Source organism: Oncorhynchus gorbuscha, linkage group LG20, assembly GCF_021184085.1.
Source record: "Oncorhynchus gorbuscha isolate QuinsamMale2020 ecotype Even-year linkage group LG20, OgorEven_v1.0, whole genome shotgun sequence".
Taxonomy (NCBI): Eukaryota; Metazoa; Chordata; class Actinopteri; order Salmoniformes; family Salmonidae; genus Oncorhynchus; species Oncorhynchus gorbuscha.
Genome location: NC_060192.1, coordinates 8,220,668 through 8,243,193, shown reverse-complemented (window position 1 = coordinate 8,243,193; position 22,526 = coordinate 8,220,668).

Here is a 22,526-nt window from a genome sequence, read left to right as displayed (position 1 = left end):
TTCAATGAGGAGACTCTCAGTTACATAGCAGATGTCCAGTTTTTCCTGAAAGATGCTTGTGTAGGACACAACGTTCCGTTTTGTTACTATGCATTTGGCTACCGAAACTAACCGAAAATTCAGTCACCTACACGTCAAACTTTTTTCCGAATTAACTCCATAATATCGACTGAAACATGGAAAACGTTGTTTGAATCCATCCTCAAGGTGTTTTGTCATATATCTCTTCATTGAAATGCCATTCCTGGAAGCCTGCATTGTTCTCAGATTCGGATGGAAAAATACTGGTACCTGACTTTTGCGCACCAATTTCCACACAGACACCGTGCGGGACCCCTGGTAAATGTAGTCTCTTATGGTCAATCTTCCAATGATATGCCTACAAATACGTCACAATGCTGCAGACACCTTGGGGAAACGATAGGAAGTGTCCGTTCATTCCTGTCGCATTCACAGCCATATAAGGCGATCATGGAAAACGTGCCATCAGAAATCCTGTTGATTTCCTGGTCGCTCAAACATCTTGGTTTTGCCTGTAGGTTTTGTTCTAAGGCACTCACAGTGAAAATCTTTGCAGTTCTGGAAACGTCAGAGTGTCTTCTTTCCAAAACTATCAATTCCAAGCATAGTCGAGCATCTTTTCGTGACAAAATATTGCGCTAAAAACGGGCACGTCTTTTTATCCAAAAATGAAATACTGCCCCTATAGGACTAACAGGTTAAAAATACCTAAAGTTGTATTACAAAAGTAGATTGAAATGTTTTGGCAAAGTTTACAGGCAACTTTTGAAATATTTTGTAGTGACGTTGCGCAATTTGGAAGCTGTTTTTTTCTGGATCAAACGCGCCAAATAAATAGACATTTTGGATACATATGGACGGAATTAATCAAACAAAATGACCAATTGTGATGTTTATGGGACATATTGGAGTGCCAACAAAAGAAGCTTGTCAAAGGTGAGGCATGTTTTATATTTAATTTATGCGTTTTGTGTAGCACCTGCAGGGTTGAAATATGCTACCCTCTTTGTTTACTGTTGTGCTATCATCAGATATCATCAAATGTGATATAGCGAAGCACCTGAGTGAGTTGGGTGCGCAATTACGCATGTACTTTCCCAAAACGGATGACACAAACAACTGGATTCGTTATCCCTTTCATGCACCGCCTCCAGTCCACTTACCGATATCTGAACAAGAGTGCCTCAGTGAAATTGCAACAATAGGTTCTGTGAAAATTGAATTTAATCGGAAGCCACTGCCAGATTTCTGGATTGGTCTGCGCTCAGAGTGTCCTGCCTTGGCAAATCGAGCTGTTAAGACACTGATGCCCTTTGCAAACACATACCTATGTGAGAGTGGATTCTCGGCCCTCACTAGCATGAAAACTAAATACAGGCACAGACTGTGTGTGGAAAATGATTTAACTTGTTAAAGACGTGGTACCGAAGTGGGGACCACAATCAGCAGAAATGCTCAAGAGCGCCACCATAGAGGTTGATAAACCTCAAACTTTCATTAAAATTGACATACAATATACTGAATTAAAGCTACACTCGTTGTGAATCTATCAGATTTGTAAAATGCTTTTCGGGGAAAGCATGAGAAGCTATTATCTGATACCATGCACCCTCAAAATACTGCACCGTCACCTAAAATGACAGATTTTGCGTTAGCCGTCGCAAACGAAAACGCTGAAATAAAATATAAAACATTCATTACCTTTGACGAGCTTCTTTCTTGGCACTCCTAGATGTCCCATAAACATTATTTAGGGTCTTTTTCGATTAAATCGGTCCATATATAGCCTAGATATCGAGCTAAGAATTACTTTGCGAGTAAAGAAAAAAATTAGCATTTCATAACGTAACGTAATTTTTTAAAATTCAAAAAGTCGACGATAAACTTTCACAAAACACTTCAAAATACTTTTGTAATGCAACTTTAGGTATTAGTACACGTTAATAAGCGATAAAATTGATCAGGAGACGATGTTAAATCTGTATCTTGTCTGTGTAGAAAAAACATGTCTGACCAGAGGTCGACCAAAAATCAGGGCGGAGCCATCAGTGGAAGCTGTAGGCAATGTAAACTCGGCTCTATTTAATTCAGTTCACTTTTAACAATTGCCTGTAGTCACGGAAGGATATATTTTTCCATTTTCAGTGAACAGATTTCCATGCACTTTTGGATGAAACGCCCGTTCTGTAAATGCCACAGATGTGATTTAAACAGTTTTGGAAACGTCTGAGTGTTTTCTATCCACACATACTAATCACATGCATGTACTATATTCCTGGCATGAATATCAGGGCGCTGAAATGTTGCGCGATTTTTAACAAAAAGCTGCGAAAAGCTGCATGAATTCTCAACTTCCATAAGTGGTTGACTAATAATCTCTCCAATACAACCCAACATTGCAGACATACTGGACTATAAAAAGTGTGGGAAACAATGTGCTATAGTGGCATTTAAAAAATCATAATCAGATTCATATCATACAGCCTTTGAATGTATTACAATCACAACATATAGCCTAACGTTTGTATCTCAACTAAAGTTGCATAAATAACTCTAAACTAAGCATATAGGAGGACCTGTTTCTTTGTTAACATTAGCACCCAAACCTGTGTGGGCCCGGTGACCACCCAAACCTGTGTTGACCGGATGGAAACTAGAACCTGTGGGTGTCATGCAGGTGAAAGAGGACCCAAAAGCGACTTGGCGAAAACAGAGTCTTTAATCCAGTAAAGTAAATACAAACAAAAAACACAACTTTCACTCGAAATGACGAGGACAAACTGGAGACTCGATCTTGAACAGCAGGTGAACAGCAGGTTGCCTCGGGAAGGCACTTGAACCAGACAGACTCAGACACCTGCTCACCACGCAGCATCTGAGGAAAACACGACACGACAGGGCGATACACAAACACAGCACGGTGAATTCTAGACAAGGAACCGACAGGACAGGAACGGAACACAAAGGAAGAAATAGGGACTCTAATCAGGGGAAAGGATCGGGAACAGGTGTGGGAAGACTAAATGATTGATTAGGGGAATAGGAACAGCTGGGAGCAGGAACGGAACGATAGAGAGAAGAGAGAGCGAGAGAGTGAGAGAGGGAGGGGGAGAGAGAGGGATAGAAAGAGGGAAAGAACCTAATAAGACCAGCAGAGGGAAACGAATAGAATGGGAAGCACAGGGACAAGACAAGATAATAAATGACAAAACATGACAGTACCCCCACTCACCGAGCGCCTCCTGGCGCACTCGAGGAGGAATCCTGGCGGCAACGGAGGAAATCATCAATGAGTGAACGGTCCAGCACGTCCCGAGACGGAACCCAACTCCTCTCCTCAGGACCGTAACCCTCCCAATCCACTAAGTATTGGTGACCCCGTCCCCGAGAACGCATGTCCATGATCTTATGTACCTTGTAAATAGGTGCGCTCTCGACAAGGACGGGAGGGGGGAGGGAAGACGAACGGGGGTGCGAAGAAAGGGCTTAACACAGGAGACATGGAAGACAGGATGGACGCGACGAAGATGTCGCGGAAGAAGCAGTCGCACAGCGACAGGATTGACGACCTGGGAGACACGGAACGGACCAATGAACCGCGGAGTCAACTTACGAGAAGCTGTCGTAAGAGGAAGGTTGCGAGTGGAAAGCCACACTCTCTGGCCGCAACAATACCTTGGACTCTTAATCCTGCGTTTATTGGCGGCTCTCACAGTCTGTGCCCTGTAACGGCAAAGTGCAGACCTCACCCTCCTCCAGGTGCGCTCACAACGTTGGACAAACGCTTGAGCGGAGGGAACGCTGGACTCGGCAAGCTGGGATGAGAACAGAGGAGGCTGGTAACCCAGACTACTCTGAAACGGAGATAACCCGGTAGCAGACGAAGGAAGCGAATTGTGAGCGTATTCTGCCCAGGGGAGCTGTTCTGCCCAAGACGCAGGGTTTCTGAAAGAAAGGCTGCGTAGTATGCGACCAATCGTCTGATTGGCCCTCTCTGCTTGACCGTTAGACTGGGGATGAAACCCGGAAGAGAGACTGACGGACGCACCAATCAAACGACAGAACTCCCTCCAAAACTGTGACGTGAATTGCGGGCCTCTGTCTGAAACGGCGTCTAACGGGAGGCCATGAATTCTGAATACATTCTCGATAATGATTTGTGCCGTCTCCTTAGCGGAAGGAAGTTTAGCGAGGGGAATGAAATGTGCCGCCTTAGAGAACCTATCGACAACCGTAAGAATCACAGTCTTCCCCGCAGACAAAGGCAGACCGGTAATGAAGTCTAGGGCGATGTGAGACCATGGTCGAGAAGGAATGGGGAGCGGTCTGAGACGACCGGCAGGAGGAGAGTTACCCGACTTAGTCTGCGCGCAGTCCGAACAAGCAGCCACGAAACGGCGCGTGTCACGCTCCTGAGTCGGCCACCAAAAGCGCTGGCGAATAGACGCAAGAGTGCCTCGAACACCGGGATGACCAGCTAACTTGGCAGAGTGAGCCCACTGAAGAACAGCCAGACGAGTGGAAACAGGAACGAAAAGGAGGTTACTAGGACAAGCGCGCGGCGACGCAGTGTGCGTGAGTGCTTGCTTAACCTGTCTTTCAATTCCCCAGACTGTTAACCCGACAACACGCCCATAAGGAAGAATCCCCTCGGGATCAGTAGAAGCCACAGAAGAACTAAACAGACGGGATAAGGCATCAGGCTTGGTGTTCTTGCTACCCGGACGGTAAGAAATCACAAACTCGAAACGAGCGAAAAACAACGCCCAACGAGCTTGACGGGCATTAAGTCGTTTGGCAGAACGGATGTACTCAAGGTTCTTATGGTCTGTCCAAACGACAAAAGGAACGGTCGCCCCCTCCAACCACTGTCGCCATTCGCCTAGGGCTAAGCGGATGGCGAGCAGTTCACGGTTACCCACATCATAGTTGCGCTCAGATGGCGACAGGCGATGAGAAAAATAAGCGCAAGGATGAACCTTATCGTCAGACTGGAAGCGCTGGGATAGAATGGCTCCCACGCCTACCTCTGAAGCGTCAACCTCGACAATGAATTGTCTAGTGACGTCAGGAGTAACGAGGATAGGAGCGGACGTAAAACGTTCTTTTAGAAGATCAAAAGCTCCCTGGGCGGAACCGGACCACTTAAAACACGTCTTGACAGAAGTAAGAGCTGTGAGAGGGGCAGCAACTTGACCGAAATTACGAATGAAACGCCGATAGAAATTAGCGAAACCTAAAAAGCGCTGCAACTCGACACGTGACCTTGGAACGGGCCAATCACTGACAGCTTGGACCTTAGCGGAATCCATCTGAATGCCTTCAGCGGAAATAACGGAACCGAGAAAAGTAACGGAGGAGACATGAAAAGAGCACTTCTCAGACTTTACGTAGAGACAATTCTCTAAAAGGCGCTGTAGAACACGTCGAACGTGCTGAACATGAATCTCGAGTGACGGAGAAAAAATCAGGATATCGTCAAGATAGACAAAAACAAAGATGTTCAGCATGTCTCTCAGAACATCATTAACTAATGCCTGAAAAACAGCTGGCGCATTGGCGAGACCAAACGGCAGAACCCGGTACTCAAAATGCCCTAACGGAGTGTTAAACGCCGTTTTCCACTCGTACCCCTCTCTGATGCGCACGAGATGGTAAGCGTTACGAAGGTCCAACTTAGTAAAGCACCTGGCTCCCTGCAGAATCTCGAAGGCTGATGACATAAGGGGAAGCGGATAACGATTCTTAACCGTTATGTCATTCAGCCCTCGATAATCCACGCAGGGGCGCAGAGTACCGTCCTTCTTCTTAACAAAAAGAACCCCGCCCCGGCCGGAGAGGAAGAAGGCACTATGGTACCGGCGTCAAGAGACACAGACAAATAATCCTCGAGAGCCTTACGTTCGGGAGCCGACAGAGAGTATAGTCTACCCCGAGGAGGAGTGGTCCCCGGAAGGAGATCAATACTACAATCATACGACCGGTGAGGAGGAAGGGAGTTGGCTCGGGACCGACTGAAGACCGTGCGCAGATCATGATATTCCTCCGGCACTCCTGTCAAATCGCCAGGTTCCTCCTGAGAAGTAGGGACAGAAGAAACGGGAGGGATGGCAGACATTAAACACTTCACATGACAAGAAACGTTCCAGGATAGGATAGAATTACTAGACCAATTAATAGAAGGATTATGACATACTAGCCAGGGATGACCCAAAACAACAGGTGTAAACGGTGAACGAAAAATCAAAAAAGAAATAGTCTCACTGTGGTTACCAGATACTGTGAGGGTTAAAGGTAGTGTCTCAAATCTGATACTGGGAAGATGACTACCATCTAAGGCGAACATGGGCGTAGGCTTCTCTAACTCTCTGAAAGGAATGTCATGTTTCCGAACCCATGCTTCGTCCATGAAACAACCCTCAGCCCCAGAGTCTATCAAGGCACTACATGTAGCACCCGAACCGGTCCAGCGTAGATGGACCGACAAAGTAGTACAGGATCTTGATGGAGAGACTTGAGTAGTTGCGCTCACCTGTAGCCCTCCGCTTACAGATGAGCTCTGGCTTTTACTGGACATGAATTAACAAAATGTCCAGCAACTCCGCAATAGAGGCACAGGCGGTTGGTGATCCTCCGTTCCCTCTCCTTAGTCGAGATGCGAATCCCTCCCAGCTGCATGGGCTCAGACTCTGAGCCAGAGGAGGGAGATGGTTGCGATGCGGAGCAGGGAAACACCGTTGATGCGAGCTCTCTTCCACGAGCCCGGTGACGAAGATCTACCCGTCGTTCTATGCGGATGGCGAGAGCAATCAAAGAGTCCACATCTGAAGGAACCTCCCGGGAGAGAATCTCATCCTTAACCACTGCGTGGAGTCCCTCCAGAAAACGAGCGAGCAGCGCCGGCTCGTTCCACTCACTAGAGGCAGCAAGAGTGCGAAACTCAATAGAATAATCCGTTATGGACCGTTCACCTTGGCATAAGGAAGCCAGGGCCCTAGAAGCCTCCCTACCAAAAACTGAACGGTCAAAAACCCGAATCATCTCCTCTTTAAAGTTCTGGAACTTGTTAGAGCAATCAGCCCTTGCCTCCCAGATAGCTGTGCCCCATTCTCGAGCCCGGCCAGTAAGGAGTGAAATGACGTAAGCAACCCGAGCTCTCTCTCTAGAGTATGTGTTGGGTTGGAGAGAGAACACAATCTCACACTGCGTGAGAAAGGAGCGGCACTCAGTGGGCTGCCCGGAGTAGCAAGGTGGGTTATTAACCCTAGGTTCTGGAGGCTCGGCAGGCCAGGAAGTAACAGGTGGCACGAGACGTAGACTCTGGAACTGTCCAGAGAGGTCGGAAACCTGAGCGGCCAGGTTCTCCACGGCATGGCGAGCAGCAGACAATTCCTGCTCGTGTCTGCCGAGCATGGCTCCTTGGATCTCGACGGCAGTGTAACGAGCGTCTGAAGTCGCTGGGTCCATTCCTTGGTCGGTTCCTTCTGTCATGCAGGTGAAAGAGGACCCAAAAGCGACTTGGCGAAAACAGAGTCTTTAATCCAGTAAAGTAAATACAAACAAAAAACACAACTTTCACTCGAAATGACGAGGACAAACTGGAGACTCGATCTTGAACAGCAGGTGAACAGCAGGTTGCCTCGGGAAGGCACTTGAACCAGACAGACTCAGACACCTGCTCACCACGCAGCATCTGAGGAAAACACGACACGACAGGGCGATACACAAACACAGCACGGTGAATTCTAGACAAGGAACCGACAGGACAGGAACGGAACACAAAGGAAGAAATAGGGACTCTAATCAGGGGAAAGGATCGGGAACAGGTGTGGGAAGACTAAATGATTGATTAGGGGAATAGGAACAGCTGGGAGCAGGAACGGAACGATAGAGAGAAGAGAGAGCGAGAGAGTGAGAGAGGGAGGGGGAGAGAGAGGGATAGAAAGAGGGAAAGAACCTAATAAGACCAGCAGAGGGAAACGAATAGAATGGGAAGCACAGGGACAAGACAAGATAATAAATGACAAAACATGACAGTGGGATCTAGTTAACCCTGTGTGGGTTAAAGTCATGTGTGGGATAGAGACCTGTGTGGACTCAAAAGCACTTTCAAAAACGCAGTTCAGATTTAAGTATAACTTTTGTATGACTGAAGCCTTTAGTGCGAGGTTTAATGCATTAATATTTAATAGTTTCTGCCCTCCGAATTCATATTCATGGTTTAAATAGGTCCGTTCAATTTTGTCCGAGTTGCCGTTACAAAGAAAATGGAGTATTTTTTTTTTGCTCATATCATAAAAAGAAAAAGGTGTCGGCAAGGCCATACACAAATAGGTCAAGTGGGATTTGACTAAAGCATTAATCAATGTGATCTTCCCACAAATAGACAGGTATTTTCTTTTCCACGGTAGCAAGATCTTATCTATTTTTGCTAAGATTTATTGGCAAGAATGTTTTTGCTCTTTGATGAAATATTGTGCGATTATCTGGCAACACCAACTAAAAAGTAGCAGTGCTCAGGGACACTTGACATTAAGGCTTAGATTCAATCAGCTCAAGTGTAAACACGTGATAGCTGATGTTTTTCGTTGTTGTGGTGTCTGAGGTGTAACTGCGTTAGAGCAGTCCAATCTAAGAGCTATCCAAATCAGTGAGTGGCTGCTCATGTGATCATTCTCACTAAGCCACACCCGTCCTACCTATGTTAGAAGTTTAGAACAAGAAAGTGTAAGCCTTAGAGGTATAGATTACTTATCACATTTCAGTGTTCCAACATCTAAACAAGTCAACATGGGATTTGTCTTAATGCAGCTCCGTGAAGCCAATGTAGATTTCAGCTTCAGGTATAATGCCGGGAGACCGTTGTTGGTTTGACAGCTCTAATGCAGTTTCACCTCCAACACCACCAAAACAACCGCTATGTGGGAAATTGTTGGGAAACACCAATTGGCTAATAGCCAACAAGCTGCGTCAACCATAAACAAAAAAAACTGCTATTATGCTTCTAAACAAACTATAGATTTAAAAAAACATATTAATAGATACATTTTTACAAGTAATGTTTTCTTACATTTAACTGCCTAAAATGCTGTTATTGAGGTAATTTCCTTCGTAGGTGACATCAGAGGGCAGCATATGGGAGAAGTTGGAGCTCAGGGATGATAGACGCATTTCCCAAAAGTAATTACGAGTTGGAGGGCCACTCAAGTGGACTTTTCCCAGTCGCATGTGGTAAATTCCAACTTCCCACTTGGTTACGAATGCAGAAATGTTGCACCAGTTGTATCATTAAATTGAGGATGGTTTAGTGCCTTTTTCAACACTGTCAGTTCTGCAATATTTGTAAGAAGTCGTGACAGTCAAGAGCTTACTGTGCATTTTGCAGTAGTTTAATGCAGCCAGTCCACTGGATGTTAATGTTTACTTTCATTAACTTTCTGTCAGCTATTCACAAGTGGGTTATTGTTGCTAATCCATCACACTCACTGACCTGATAGGATTACTACAATTAAAATGACTAGTTATTATTAAGAACAATTGTTCTATGGTATGATATCCATTTATCAACTTTGAACAAGGTTGCCGGATTTAAATATAAGGATGCTGATTGTTATGAACAGAACATATTAACTATAAATGACATTCCCTCTTATGGAATTACAAAAAGAGCTAGCTGAAAGCCACGCCTAGAATAAACCACAACTGCAATCTTCTGATAGGCTTCTGCTGTTACAGTAGACTGCCAATCAGAAATGGATGTGCATGTTGTCAACAGAAGAGTCAGTGAAGGCAAAGTATTTTACAGGAAAAATTGCTCGTGGCAGAAAGTGTCCTGCAGGTTCGTGGCAACATTTTGCCAGATTCCAAGAGAACACAGGATGAGATGTTACTATCCTTTGTGCAAGCACTTCCAAGAGTTAATGAACAGTGAGCGTGGTGAAATTTGGGGAGCGCATCGTCAGTAGTGTACCTTTGGTTCCTAGGGTGTTTCGGCCTTTCACACTATACACCCTCCTCAAAGGCGGCCAGCGACAGGGTGATCAATCCTACGCTTGCGTCCCATTCCCAATTAGTCATAGGAGTTGCCTTGTTGTTGATAGCAAACATCCCATGGGACTATGCATGGCAGGGGCGTCCTCCTCCCTGAGTCAATCATTGTTGACCGCATACCTCCTGGCCCTCTCACTTCGGGGCCCAGCTGGGGTCTTTCCTCTTCATCCAGAGCCACTGACTGCTGCCTTCTGCCGCCTCTGATACAGCTTTGATTGCCGAACGCTGGCTCTGGCCCTTAATTCCCAGGTCTCTAAGCAGTCTGGTTGTAGATGTTGCCACAAAACCTCTGCAGCCCACCTCCACTGGTCGGACTTCTGTGTTCCAGCCATGATGCCGTGCTTCGGCAGCTAGATCAGCATAGCGCAGATGTTTTCGCTCATAAGCCTCATCTACTGAGTTTTCCCAGGGTACTGTGAGCTCAATGATGAAGACCTTATTGAGTGAACGGGACCAGAGCACCATGTCAGGTCTTAGGGTGGTGGTTGCGATCTCCGGAGGAAACACAAGTTGCCGGCCAATGTCAGCTAGCATTTTCCAGTCGCGGGCCAATTTGGTCTCGCTCTAATGGTGTAGAGCCGCTCTTCGGTGGTTTAGCCCCTTCGCGGACAAAGTTTGTCCGTAGGAGTGTGATGCTGCTGTGGGTGGTAGGGAGTTGGTGGCAGCTCGCTTGTCCTCCAGGGCGGACGCAAGGTTTTTAAGGACTTGGTTAGCAAAGCGTCCTTGGGCGAGGCTTGTTTTACAGCCTGTGAGAATGTGCCTGAGGTTGGCTGGCATGGAACAGAGGGCACAGTCCGGATCTTCACCATACCATTGGTGAAGATTAACTGGTGTTGGAAGGACGTCATATGTTGCTCTGATGGAAAAGCTCAACCGCCTTGCTTCCATGGCCCACAGATCCTTCCAGCTGATCTTCCTCTTCTCCACACTGTCCCATCGAGTCCACTGTCCCTGTTTGGCAAGAGAGACTGCCTTGGCCCACCTTGCAGCCTCCTCCTGATGGCGTACTTCCTGCACTACCATCTTCCGCCGCTCTGGTGCAGTGGCCTTACTCCAAGCAGCAGTTAGCCCAAGGCCTCTCTCCCTTGCTGAACATGACCCACAATGTCAGCATGTCTGAGGGCTGCTGTTGCCTCCTGGACTGCTTTTCCTGGCCTCCATTTGCGCCCAGTTGCCAAGGTCGGCGCGTTGTTGCTCACCACTGGGTCTCGAGATTCATTCAGTGTCATTTGGAGCCTGGTTTTTGCACACTTGAATTCCTCTGTTAGACTGGTGAGGGGCAGCTTGAGGACACCATCTCCATAGAGGCCTATGGTGGTAAGGCATCGTGGAACTCCAAGCCACTTCTTTAAGTAGCCTGTGACTCCTCTTTCCATCTTCTCCACTGTTGAGATTGGAACCTCATACAGTGCTAAGGGCCACAACACCCGGGTAGGAGACCAAACTGCAGACACCAGGCCTTTAACTTTCCAGGTAGCTGGGTGTTGTCGATGGACTGTAGGCTACTACTGATGTCTTTGCGCAGCTGTTGCACCTGGTCTTTGTCCTTCAGGCTTGCATCATACCACCTTCCAAGGCTTTTTACCGGCTGCTCAGACACTGTTGGGATTTGGTCATCTCCGATGAAGAATTTCAGGTCAGAGAGTACTCCCTTCACAATCGAGATGCTGCGTGACTTGGATGGTTTAATCTTCATACGGGCCCAGCTGATGTTCTCCTCAAGTTTTCTGAGCAGTCTCCTGGTGCATGGGACAGTGGTGGTCAATGTTGTAATGTCATCCATGTAGGCTCTGAGTGGAGGAGGCGGAAACCAGAGTCGACTCGCTGTCCACCAGCAACCCATTTTGAGGATCTGATGATAACCTCCATTGCCATTGTGAATGCCAACGGAGAAATGGTACATCCCGCCATTATACCTACATTCAGGCACTGCCATGAGGTGGTGAACTCTGAGGTGGTGAAGCAGAACTGCAGATCCTGGAAGTACGACTTCACCAGGTTTGTGATGGTGTCCGGTATGTGGAAAAATCTGAAGGCAGACCACAGGAGTTCATGGGGCACAGAGCCAAATGCATTGGCGAGGTCGAGGAAGACTACATGGAGGTCCCTTTTCTCCACCTTGGCCATTTGGATCTGATGCCAGATCATGCTGGAATGTTCCAAGCAGCCAGAGAACCCTGATATTCCTGCCTTCTGTACAGATGCATCGACGTACGTATTCCTTTGTAGGTACTCGGCCATCCTCTGGGCAATGACCCTAAAGAAGATTTTTCCCTCGACATTCAGTAAGGAGATTGGGCGGAATTGGCTGATGTTCACTGCATCCTTCTCCTTAGGGATCAGGACCCCGCCTGCCCTACGCCACACTTTGGGTATTATCTTCTTCTGCCAAGCTGTTCTCATAAGCCTCCAGAGGAACCTCAGGACGTCTGGTGTGTTCTTATACACTTTGTACGGGACTCCATTTGGCCCCGGCCTGATGCTGTTCTTGCCCGTCGAACTGTGTCTTCCACCTCTTTCCATGTCGGAGGGCTGGTCTCAATATGATGTCCGGGGTTCAATGGGTGGGATATCTGATGGGATGGCCAGATGTTCATGTCGCTTTGAGTCAACGTTTGTTATTCTCAGGTGCTCCTCTAGGTCTTTCTTTGTTGTTTTTAGAGCTCCACTTTTTTCTTTTGTGAAGAGACTTTTAAGGAACTTGAAGGGATCTTTATAGAAAGTTCTAGTTTGTTCTTTTTCCTTCTGCGTTTCCAGGTTCTCTGCTCTACGGAGGGATGCCAACCGGGTTTTGATGTCAGCTTGAAGTGCCTCTATGCCCTCCTTTTCCACTTCCGAGGCCTTCTTCCACTGTTTCTTAAGCTGCCGCCTTTCTTGAACGAGGCGCTTGATTTCTTGTTGCCTTCTGGAAACTGGTGGGGTTGGAACCTTTCTCCCGCCTTTTGCCTCTTCCACTCCAAATCTTTCTGTCCCGTACTCATAGATGATGTCCCCCATCCTCTCCAACTTCTTCTCCACTGTGCCTCGAAGTTTCTCGAGGGTCAAGGTAAGGTCAGTATTCACTGTTTCCCACAACTTCTTGTCACTGGCGCCAGGCCACTTCACATACGGTCTGTGCCCTGGTAGTCTCCTCTCGACTGCAGGTCTGGGAGGCTGGGTGAGTTCCACTCCTGTTGTTGGTTCCACCTCAGTTGCTACTTCGGTGCTTGAGTTTACGTCCTCCATGACAGTGGTACTGATGCACTGCAAACTATGGTTTGCGTCCAGTTGCTGTGCTTCATTCGACTGATTTGATCGCTTTCGCAGAAAGTAATCAATGCGAGTTCTCTGTCTCTCTTTACCCAAACACCCCTTCTTCCCCTGGTGGATCCTCAACCCATGGTGTGATGTAACTTTCCTCCAACCACAGACACATACCTGCATCTGTTTATGGCCCACTGTTGCAGCAGAACTTGTGACAGTTGCTGTGGTGTTCTCTTGTGCTGTGCTCTCATTACTCGTAGTCGTTTCCAGTCCAGTCGTTACCATGTTGTCAGCCGATGAGTCATCTTCCGCCCCGCTCTCGCAGACTCTAGGGGTATTCTCGTATTTTGACTTTCTGTAGCTAAAGCGGGTGTTTCCAACATACTGCGAAGCATGGGAAACTACAGAAATGGGAAGCTACCCCATGACTGTCCCAGTGGGGTCTATTCCCTCCTGTCAGCCGTCTCTCCGTGCCGCCACAAGGACTTTCCCCTGTTGTCAGCTGATCTTTCTCAGCAGTCACTGGACAAGTCCAGATATTCAGATTCCAAGAACACAGGATGAGATGTTACTATCCTTTGTGCAAGCACTTCCAAGAGTTAATGAACAGTGAGCGTGGTGAAATTTGGGGAGCGCATCGTCAGTAGTGTACCTTTGGTTCCTAGGGTGTTTCGGCCTTTCACACTATACACCCTCCTCAAAGGCGGCCAGCGACAGGGTGATCAATCCTACGCTTGCGTCCCATTCCCAATTAGTCATAGGAGTTGCCTTGTTGTTGATAGCAAACATCCCATGGGACTATGCATGGCAGGGGCGTCCTCCTCCCTGAGTCAATCATTGTTGACCGCATACCTCCTGGCCCTCTCACTTCGGGGCCCAGCTGGGGTCTTTCCTCTTCATCCAGAGCCACTGACTGCTGCCTTCTGCCGCCTCTGATACAGCTTTGATTGCCGAACGCTGGCTCTGGCCCTTAATTCCCAGGTCTCTAAGCAGTCTGGTTGTAGATGTTGCCACAAAACCTCTGCAGCCCACCTCCACTGGTCGGACTTCTGTGTTCCAGCCATGATGCCGTGCTTCGGCAGCTAGATCAGCATAGCGCAGATGTTTTCGCTCATAAGCCTCATCTACTGAGTTTTCCCAGGGTACTGTGAGCTCAATGATGAAGACCTTATTGAGTGAACGGGACCAGAGCACCATGTCAGGTCTTAGGGTGGTGGTTGCGATCTCCGGAGGAAACACAAGTTGCCGGCCAATGTCAGCTAGCATTTTCCAGTCGCGGGCCAAGCGCAGCTGGTCTCGCTCTAATGGTGTAGAGCCGCTCTTCGGTGGTTTAGCCCCTTCGCGGACAAAGTTTGTCCGTAAGGAGTGTGATGCTGCTGTGGGTGGTAGGGAGTTGGTGGCAGCTCGCTTGTCCTCCAGGGCGGACGCAAGGTTTTTAAGGACTTGGTTGTGACGCCAAGTGTAGCGTCCTTGGGCGAGGCTTGTTTTACAGCCTGTGAGAATGTGCCTGAGGTTGGCTGGCATGGAACAGAGGGCACAGTCCGGATCTTCACCATACCATTGGTGAAGATTAACTGGTGTTGGAAGGACGTCATATGTTGCTCTGATGGAAAAGTGTCATGCAGGTGAAAGAGGACCCAAAAGCGACTTGGCGAAAACAGAGTCTTTAATCCAGTAAAGTAAATACAATCAAAAAAACACAACTTTCACTCGAAATGACGAGGACAAACTGGAGACTCGATCTTGAACAGCAGGTGAACAGCAGGTTGCCTCGGGAAGGCACTTGAACCAAACAGACTCAGACACCTGCTCACCACGCAGCATCTGAGGAAAACACGACACGACAGGGCGATACACAAACACAGCACGGTGAATTCTAGACAAGGAACCGACAGGGCAGAAACGAATAACAAGGAGAGAAATAGGGACTCTAATCAGGGAAAAGGATCGGGAACAGGTGTGGGAAGACTAAATGATTGATTAGGGGAATAGGAACAGCTGGGAGCAGGAACGGAACGATAGAGAAGAGAGAGCGGGAGAGTGAGAGAGGGAGGGGGAGGGAGAGAGAGGGATAGAAAGAGGGAAAGAACCTAATAAGACCAGCAGAGGGAAACGAATAGAAGGAGAAGAACAGGGACAAGGCATGATAATCAATGACAAAACATGACAGAAAAGCTCAACCGCCTTGCTTCCATGGCCCACAGATCCTTCCAGCTGATCTTCCTCTTCTCCACACTGTCCCATCGAGTCCACTGTCCCTGTTTGGCAAGAGAGACTGCCTTGGCCCACCTTGCAGCCTCCTCCTGATGGCGTACTTCCTGCACTACCATCTTCCGCCGCTCTGGTGCAGTGGCCTTACTCCAAGCAGCACGGCTAGTTAGCCCAAGGCCTCCTCTCCCTTGCTGAACATGACCCAGTACATTATTTGGACTTTTACAATAACTTACTCACAAGTAGATTCCAGTTAAGAAATTGCAAATCCACGGCAACAATCACCTGTTCACAGTACAGCGCATTAACGACAAAGACAAGGTCTAAGGAAGTGCTGTACTTGCATCGCCATTTATGCACAAATAGTTGACCAAACCCTGAAATGGGCAAATTATCCCGCGAGTACATTGCCCCCACCTAACAATGAGCAGTGATGATTGCAAAAAAATGGCCCATTATACCTATTATATCGAACTGTACCTTGTGAGTTCATGTATGTACCTCTGAAGTGAGCCATTGATCTTTTTGGACCCCCGGTAACAGCACTGTACCCTAACCATATTGTTTTTATATAGTGTGAATAACTCTGCAACTGGTGGCACTGCAGAAACATCCACGCGCTTGAGGATGCAAGTTCAATTCCTCGAAGAACTCATATATACTCTACACCAAGTGCCTTTGAGCACTTGTAGTTTTACTTTGGTGGTGGTCATTTGACAATGATGTACTTCCTTCTGGGCAGCTTTTAGCAAAGTGCAGAAATGCATTCTTGCCAATAAGTCTGTGGCCGTGTCTCTCTGACACTCACAGCTCTGGTGGTGTAGCTGCACTGTAGCAGGACATTTCAGATTGCAAGCGACAGAGATTATTAGTTCAAATCCCATTGAAAGTCTCTTTCAAAAAAAATATTACCATATTATTTGTTTTTAAATTACACTCATTGAAATAAGAATACGGCAGCATACTGTCATTTCATAAAAATAATTGCTTCAAGATGTTGAATATATAAAAAAAAAAATCTGCAACTCCCCCCTCTTCCCCACGCACTCTCTCTCACACACACACAGTACCATGCTAAAGTGATAAGCTATGAGTCCTGTCTGGCTGTGACCCTACAGGAATACAGGATCAGCTTTTTGTTTAGCTGCTCACACAATCTCTCACACACACAGACGCTTTACACCACACAGATGCGCGCACACACACGCACACGCACACGCGCACACACACACACACACACAGAGAGTCTTATGCTGTGTAAAGGGATTAGTTGCCAAACCGTGCAACCAAGGAAAGGTTACATAAGCTTCAGGGAAAATAAAACCATTGCCAACTTTCTGCTGAATTGCAGGTCAGTGTCCAGAATTCTTTTGTGCCATCTCCATTGACTGTGATGGAATTGGCTTCCCTCAGAGCACATTAAGAACAGACATCAGTTGGGGTTACAGCACAGAGCCACAGACACTAAGAGTGCAATATATTGGAAAAAAGGAAATAGGAGAAAAAGCTACAGCTACTGAAATCGTGTTGACAAATATGGCCTGTTGCTGTCTGTCTGCCTTTCCTCTATCCCCCCTCTCTACCTCCCACTTTCACACTTCCTCTCCTTCCGTCAACTCTCCCCTTTGGTCTCCCAGAGGGGGGATGTTTTTATTGTTCATCTCTGGCTTCAGACAAACTTTTTAACACAGGCTGACTTACTGTCTCATTTCCATACCGCTCATTACCATACCTCCACCATTCACACATGCCTGTCCCAGGCCCTTGTAGTCACAAGTCTACCACCCCCTAACACTTTCCCTTCACCCATATGACGCAACTTCCTGGTATCTCCCGGGTTGACGGGCGACAGGAGAAATGCTTTCTACAAAAGCTCTGATGTCTTGCAGCACATACATAATGTAGCATGTTTCAGTGTAAGTCAGCAGCACACACTCTCCCTGAGGTTATAGCAACCATCGAGGATCAGAGCCAGGAGTTTTCCCAGACTAGGGTGTTGAAAAACTCGGGGCCCTAGTTGCGGTATGAAGTACCAAACAATATGGAGCACTGAAAAGGCAACAGTTTAGTCATTACAGTTACCAAGCACCTCTTGAGAGTCACAATGATCACATCCATATTCATTGGTTTCCTCTCCAGGACTGATTAGACCAGCGTGATGGATCTGACCATCGTTACAGAGACTGAGGGCTGGCTTATGGGCCAAACCATGAATCAGGTGTCACACGTTTCAATTTTACTATCTCCTAACGCCCTGGGTCCAAGAATGTGAAGCCGGATGCGCTCTGACACCTATATAGCCCCGCTGCTACAGGGTCTGACCCCGAGACCATGCTCCCTACCTCATGTGTTGCAGCTGTACTCATCTGGGTTAGAGAGAGCCTGGTCTGTAAGGCGCAACTAACCGGATGTGTGTCCCGGTCCTGGAATGGGCACATTCCTCTAGACTGACCTGTCATCCTGGCTCCTATTGGACCCTTGCTTTATCCCACGTTTCTGGTGGCCCACCATGATTCTTCACATTTCCGCATTCGTCACTGCCTACACTGTGTGAGCACAGAAAAAGACTCCGCGGCAAGCTACGGCTGGCCTTCTTCAACCACTCCCTGTTCCTCACCACCCTTGGCCCCATATAGCCCCCTGGACTTTGCCACTGGTTTCCCTCCCTCAGATGGCAACACCACTATTCTTAAGGTGGTAGATAAGTTTTCCAAAGCGATCCATTTTGATTCCCCTTCCCAAGCTACCCTCAGCCAAGGAGACAGCCTTGCTCATAGTGCAGCACGTCTTCCGGATCCATGAACTTCCGGTCAACATGGTCTCTGATCTCTGTCCTCAGTTCTCATCCCGGTTCTGGAAGATATTATGTATCTTCATGGAATTTTCGGCCAGCTTGTCCTCCAGTTTTCATCCCCAGTCGGAGCAACCCAATCAGTACTTGTTGCCTCGTCTCCGACAACCCCACCACCTGGAGCCAGCAGCTCGTGTGGGTGGAATATGCCCGCAACACCCTCCCCTGCTCGGCCACCGGGCTCTTGCCCTGCAAGTGTTCCTTGGGATATCAGCCCCCGCTCTTCCCTGAGCAAGAGGAAGAAGTCAGCATACCCTCTGCCCAGATGTTCGTCCTCCACTGTCGGCGTACTTTCAAGAGAGCCCGGTCCGTTCTTCTCAAGACCACCTCCATGTATCGCGACAGGCGGACCACCACCGGACCCCTGCTCTCCGCTATCGTCTCGGGCAAAGGGTATGGCTCTCCACTCGGGATCTACCCTTTTCCCATCTCTAAGATTCTTAGCCACTCTGCTGTTCGTCTTCTGTTGCCCCGCACCCTCCGTATATATCACACTTTTAATATGTCTAGGATTTAACCTCTAGGATTAAACCTGTTTCCAGGCCCACCACTCTCCCCCATTGATGACCATCCGGAGAACATGGCGAGGCACCTCCTGAGTGTTCCACCTCGGGGCAGTGGATTCCAGTACCTGGTTGACTGGGAGTGTTATGGTCTGGAGTAGAGGTGCTGGGTCCCCGCAAGTAAAACAAATTCTACAGTACTATGAGGCCTATGATATGAATTATTTGGAGGGTGTACTCTTTCTGTGTAGGTGTATGTGTTTTTTCATTGAACTTTTGTTTTCAAAACCTTTCCATTGAGACATAAAAAAGATAGGAAGGAAGTTGTGTTGGCAAGAGAGTTGAGTTATTTACTAGACTGGTGGGGGTTGGGTGTGTAGGCAGCTCGGGTTGGCTGGGCAGACTGGCTGAAATCTGATATAGAGGGTGTCTTAAAGATAATAAAAATTGTCTTTGCACTTTAATTGTAAGAGTCGTTAATTTGTTAGGTTATTGGTTAAAGGTGCAACACAATATTGATTATTGAATTGTCATGGATTTAGTTTCAGGCATTTTTTCTTACTTTTTGTTGTTCTAAATACAGACGTCTCGAAGGGCAATGGGTCATATGAGATTGTGTAGAAATGCAGGAAATGTGCTTTAGATGCCCCCAAATATGTGAGGACACCCAGACCCCCTGCCAAGTTATGTCCGCCACTGCTGGGTGGTTTAAAAATTCGTAGTCAATCGATTCATAATATAATATTACTCTTAGCCAAAAAAACAACAAGATGTATTTACAATATGTAGAATCTCTGAGAATAGAAAGGTTCAGAACTTTTGTGAAACAGCACACTTGAAAAATATATGGCAAATAGAAACTGGATTCAAATCAATCAAATCAAATCAAATTTATTTATATAGCCCTTCGTACATCAGCTGATATCTCAAAGTGCTGTACAGAAACCCAGCCTAAAACCCCAAACAGCAAACAATGCAGGTGTAAAAGCACGGTGGCTAGGAAAAACTCCCTAGAAAGGCCAAAACCTAGGAAGAAACCTAGAGAGGAACCGGGCTATGTGGGGTGGCCAGTCCTCTTCTGGCTGTGCCGGGTAGAGATTGTAACAGAACATGACCAAGATGTTCAAATGTTCATAAATGACCAGCATGGTCAAATAATAATAAGGCAGAACAGTTGAAACTGGAGCAGCAGCACAGTCAGGTGGACTGGGGACAGCAAGGAGCAAGGAGCAAGGATTGTGTTCAGAGATAGATGGGAGGGGTTGAGTGGAGCTGGAAGATGGAAGATGGGACTAAAAACAAACAAGCAATAACTATTGTAAAATATACTGTGTCCATAAAATGGTATGGTATGTATAAGCTGGAAGTAGAAGCCTAAGTGTTGTTGTCCATTAGTTTACTCCAATTAGGTGACGATGGTAGGGTTAGGGGGAAGTAATAAAGGAAAATATATTTAAAACAAATATAGAATACCATTCAAAAGTTTGGACACACACTCATTCAAGGATTTATCTTTGTTTTCACTATTTCTACATTGTAGAATAATAGTGAATATATCATAACCATGAACTAACACATATGGAATCATGTAGTAACCATATATTGTAGATTCTTCAAGTTAGCCGTCCTTTGCCTTGATGACAGACTCTCAACCAGCTTTACCTGAAGTGCTTTTCCAAACCATGGAAATCCCAAACCATCTCAATTGGGTTGAGGTCGAGTGATTGTGGAGGCCAGGTCATCTGATGCAGCACTCCATCACTCTCCTTCTTGGTCAAATAGCCCTTACACAGCCTGGAGGTGAAGTCCTGTTGAAAAATATGATAGTCCCACTAAGCGCACACCAGATGGGATATCGCTGCAGAATTCTGTGGTAGCCATGCTGGTTAAGTGTGCCTTGAATTCTAAATAAAGCACCCTCACACCATCAAATCTCCTCCTCCATGCTTCACGGTGAGAACAACACATGTGGAGGTCATTCATTCGCCTCTCACAAAGACACAGCGGTTGGAACCAAAAATCTCAGATTTGGACTCATCAGACTAAAGGACAGATTTTCACTGGTCTAATGTCCATTGTTTGTGTTTCTTGGCCCAAGCAAGTGTCTTCTTCTTATTGGTGTACCTTAGTAGTGGTTTCTTTGCAGCAATTCAACCATGATGGCCTGATTCACACAGTCTTCTCTGAACAGTTGATGTTGAGATGTGTCTGTTACCAGAACAGACACATCTGGGATCAGCTTTCAGGCTGGTAAAAATACCATTGCAGCCGCAGTAAATTCAAGCAGATTGCTTTCAATTGAGCGGGCCGGGAAAACTAAATTAAAGAGGCACAAATAACAACAAAAGTAAGCCAAAGGGAGACGTGCAACAGGGCATCAGGCTCCCGTTTCCCGAAATGAGCTATATCCACAGCATGTGTGTTTGTGTGAAGCCATGAGGCACATGTCGCAGTGTGAGGTTGGTGTCCTGTGGTGTGAAAATCTATCCACACAACATCAGTGAACATTTATCAACGAATGTCTTGAAAAGTACATCCCAGAAATACCAACCACAACTGTGAATCTCACAATCAGCCATCGCGTTTGTTTGCGTGTGTGTTTTTGTCTCTTGTGCTATGTTATCGAGTGTTTTTCATGATGAAGCATGCATATCTAAATATGGGAGTGAGAGAATGATTGAGCAAATCCACAACTTGTGTGTGAGTAATTTTTTTATAGTCTCTCATCAATGAAATATTCATGGAAAAGACAGTCAGTCATCAAATTCACATCTGGGCATGGGTCCCAAAATGGACAATATTCCCTATATAGTGCACTTTGGACCCTGGCCAAATGTAGTCAACTTAATGGGAATAGGGTGCCTATCGGGACAGTTGATGTTGAGATGTATCTGTTACTTGAACTCTGTGAAGCATTTATTTGGGCTGCAATTTCTGAGGCTGGTAACTCTTTTATGAACTTATCGTCTGCAGCAGAGGTAACTCTGGGTCTTCCATTCCTGTGGTGGTCCTCATGTGAGCTAGTTTCATCATAGCGCTTGATGGTATTTGCAACTACACTTGAAAAAACTTTCAAAGTTCAAGAAATGTTCTGTATTTACTGACCTTTATGTCTTAAAACATGTTGGGGCTAGGGGGCACAAGGAGTTCCCTAAAGGGAACACCCCTTCCCATTCAGCTGAAAAAAAATATTCTTTAGAAATATTTAACTTTCACACATTAACAAGTCCAATACAGCAAATGAAGATAAACATCTTGTTAACCTGTTGCGACGAGCCATCCCGGATCCGGGATTGTAAATACAGCCTCAAGCTCATTACCATAACGCAACGTTAACTATTCATGAAAATCGCAAATTAAATTAAATCAATATGCTAGCTCTCAAGCTTAGATTTTTGTTAACAACACTGTCATCTCAGATTTTCAAATATGCTTCTCAACCATAGCAAAACAAGCATTTGTGTAACAGTATTGATAGCTAGCATAGCATTTAGCGTTGCATTTAGCATTAGTATTCAGCAGGCAACATTTTCACTAAAAACAGAAAAGCATTCAAATAAAATAATTTACCTTTGAAGAACTTCGGATGTTTTCAATGAGGAGACTCTCAGTTAGATAGCAAATGTTCAGTTTTTCCTGAAAGATGA